The sequence below is a fragment of the Hemicordylus capensis genome, chromosome 3, assembly GCF_027244095.1.
Source record: "Hemicordylus capensis ecotype Gifberg chromosome 3, rHemCap1.1.pri, whole genome shotgun sequence".
NCBI lineage: Eukaryota > Metazoa > Chordata > Lepidosauria > Squamata > Cordylidae > Hemicordylus > Hemicordylus capensis.
The window spans coordinates 301,523,446-301,527,484 of NC_069659.1; positions in this window are offsets into that span (position 1 = coordinate 301,523,446).

The window sequence follows — 4,039 nt, forward strand, 5'->3', positions numbered from 1 at the left end:
TGGGTAAACCGTTGCATTTCAGCAAGGATGTTCACGTTAAGTTTCTGTTCCTGAGCAGTCCTTGTAGAGCTGCCCCCAAATAGTCACAAATGTAGATTTCACTGCTAAGACTGTATGGCTCGCTGACTCCTATCTCCAGGGCTAAAATGTACAGATTGTATAACAGCTGAGACTGGGATGTGACAGGAAACAAGAATTAGGGTGAGGGGAAGGTCATTGTGTTTTGCTTCATGAGGTTGTCCATAATTAACTGGCTGTTACTTTATCAACCTTGGAACAGGGGAGGGAAAGTTTGATATTACCAAACACACATCATTTAATAAAACCTTTAAAAGATGAAACGTATAGTAATTCTTTGCTTTGATTATGTTTATCAGTGATTCAATTTATGTAGCGGAAGGCATGAACTTGCTGCAAAGAAGATCTTCAAAGTCCAGCCACTAATCATAGCAGAGCAGAAAGGCATAATATTCCAGCAAACATATTAAAACATGGTTCCTTAGATTCATGAGGGGAAAGGAGGGAGAAGCAAGATAGCCGTCAATACTTTTATTTATTTTCATGAGCTGCAGAGAAAAATGTATTCATTGTTATTGTTCTCAAGGGATTTTAAAAATGTGATTCAGCAGTTGTCAGAAGTTGCATCCAGAAAGTTAGAGATGGACAAACTTTAAGGAACTTGGTTTTGGGGGGTTTGGGGGGGGTTGGTATGAGACCATTCTGGAACTTTAAAAGGAAACTTCATGCTTGCATTTGGAGTTCATATTCTTAAAAATAAAAATCTTATCTCTCTTTTTTCATAGATGAAAGCAAAACAAAAATAAAGAGAGCCAAGACTTTCAAAAGTCTCTGCTGCGAATATGGACAGTCCCAATGTAAAGACAACGAAGTTGTGTAAGGTCAGATATTGTGTCAAGGTCCTTTTGTACCTTGACAAACACAAATCTCATCCTTTCCTTTTTGTCATAGCAGCTGATTTCTTCTGCCTATAATTCCCTCTGACTGAAGAGCAGACTTTGATGTCTTTGCCCTCTAGTCTTTATTATCAAGTCATGTTTTTACTATGGGGAACCAGCAAGATATGCTATGGTATTCTACAATCCCAACATGATCCCACTGGAACAATAACTCTCCTACTGCGACTCAAGCCTGCTTCATACTTTATATTTCATACCCTGCTATAGGTACTCCATGTTTGCTTCATTAGTTGTAAAGGTCATATTTGTGTCATAGAGAGTGCGTGTCACTTTAAGATGTCCCTTCCTTGACAAGAAAACAGTCCCTAGCATTCTTCTCATGAATGCGCCATGCAATCACTTCATGACCTCATGCAGGTAGCCCTGCACCGACCCTTTCATGCTGAGGCAAAGCGTTTCCAGGCTCACTCTGGCCCCATTTGCACGTAATGAGAAACTGGAGTTGAAGGGGCCTGTGGTTGAATTTTTAGTCTATCCGAACACGCGCAACTGCGGTTCAGACAGAAAAGTGACTTGAGGCTTCTCTCCTGGAACTCCAATTTGAACCTTCAGTTTGTAGTGAGTTTTGCTGCTCCTACCTGAGGTTGCAAAGTCCAAGCATTGCATCCGAACAGGTCATTGAGCTGAAACCGGAGTGGAGGGAGGAAGCTCCTCCCTCACTCCAGCTGTGATTGCCTGCCGGGGCTGTCCTTCTTCCCAGAAGGAAGCCCACGCAGCCAGTTCCCCTCCCCCTCTGCAGTCTCCCTGACTGCAGTAGGGGTCCTGCCAGTTGCATCCAAGTACAGACAGGTAACCATGCGTATGGCGGGGGGTCCACAGTTCCGTGTTACATGTGAATGCGGCCACGGAGTGATCTTAACTAGTTTGCTAACTAATCATGCTGCTATCTCTCTTATTATGACTAGTTTTGTAACTGCTTTTTGTATTGTATTTTAAGATGATATTTTAAATGTATTGTAATTGTTTCGTTTCTGTTGTTGTTTTATACTACCTTGAGAACCTGAGTGGAAAGGCAGTTTAAAGACTGACTGACTGACTGACTGATACATACTATAGTCCCTCCACACAACTGGAAATCCTGGTCAATATCCCACCCCCCATTGCATGGTACTGATTTGCATACACCTCTGAGTGTGTAGAAACCTAATTCTCACCTTCACCTTAACAAGCAGAGGCCCAGGGGAGGGGTCAGCTGGTACAACCCCCTTCCCCCATCCCCAGTTGTATGCATAAAGAGAATGTGCAGAGCATTTGGAAGAACAGAGCTCCTGTCTTTCTACACTACACTAGCAGGCAATGAAAACACTCTCTGCTTTCCTGTACCACATTAGTAGTTTCATTGCCCACCATTGCAGTGTGGGAAGCCAGGAAGTATGGACTCAGTTTTCCCCTCTTTACTTGTCCTGTCATAAGATGCTAATATGAGAAGTTTTCTACCCCATGAGATGAACCATCCAAGGTGAAAGTCTTTGATTTTTCAGTGCTCTCAAGATCTGGAGTGATGCCACACACAGGCCACCCATTGGTTTCTTCTGATTTGGAAAGACCATAAAGGCTTACAGGGCTGGCTGGGACTTGCTGGGCAATAAGCACTTGTGGCCATGCCTGTATATTCAAAGTTCATGTGCACTGCCTCTATTGCCTGCCCAAATGTGGGGCCTGGTGGAGACTGATGCCCTGGAGACTGATGACTGATGACCCGGCGTACTGGAGACTGATGCCCTCCTCACATTGTGCTTCCTGTGCGAAGACTGCCCATGGCCCAGCACCCTGACTCTCCATGAAGAATGAGGGCAATGCAAGGGTTTCATTGTCCCCCACACTGAGTAGAGGTGGAAAGAACTAGCATATGGTTCCTTTGCCAAAACACCTAGGCTGATTCTTCCTGTCTTCTCATGCTGCTCTGATGGTTTTTATGTCTGCCAATGTAAGACAGAGGACACTGGGCTAGTTGCCTAGGCAACAGACTCCCATATTATCTTTCAATTAACCCTTTTGTGCCCTTTTGTGTGCCCCCTGAACAACAGCTGAAAATGGGAGCACTGGAAGAGGAATTAACATTAATTCACACACACACACACACACATACACACACACACACACTCCACTTGCAGAAACATGTTCTTGAGGGTCACAGAATCCTTAGGAGCATATTCTTGCAAGTGGAAAGGCTTTCTGCAGCAAGGGGGGAGAAGCAAAAATCACAGCCTCCTCCCCTTCTGCTCTACTCTGCTGCACAAGATGCCTTCACCAAAAGGAAGCTGAAGATTCCCTTCAAACACACAGACCTCCTCTCTCCCGCCGAATGCTGCATAGCAGGACAGTCCATATCTTTCTCATTCAGAAAATAAAAATCTTAGAAATCATGATCATGGTTGAATTTTCATGTATCTCTACTGGCTCTTCAGCTGCCTCCACAAACAAATTCATCTGGACAGTTAAACTGTTTCTAAAATATTTGCTTTCCAAAGGATTCCAGGGCTCCAATAAGTGATTTAAACTTTTTAAAGCGTTGAGAAAGAGATTTGGCATTTCAGTAGGTACAGGGTCTCTTGAAACATACCCATTGATTTTTCACTTATATTGTCCACTGGCATAATTAAGAAAAACACTACTAATTCCCATCTAGAGCAAAATGAAAGATAATTAAGAGAAGAGTAAAGCACTAAACTGCAGTTCTGATCAATAGCAGAGGAGCAAACAACTGTATGCACAGAATTAGAAAACATCAATCCAGTCCAACCAAATACACCTTTAAGAAGGCACAGACTTCAAGATGCAATGAGACAGAAGGAAATAAAGGCTTGGTGGTTTTGATTTCCAATAAATGCTTAACACTGAAAACCTTTATTTGGATTTACTGGCTCAGGTGTTTGTTTTTTGTTTGTTTCCATTTTTAGATGTGTATAAATAATCTTGGATAAAGCCTCTCCCTAGACAAGCTCTCCCCTGACCCTACTCTACAGGATTTTCTGATTATTCCCACTCCACAGGATACGTTGTCTACAGAGACTGGGAAAATATGGCTTTCAGCTATTGCTTGCTCAGGTTTTCTGCACATC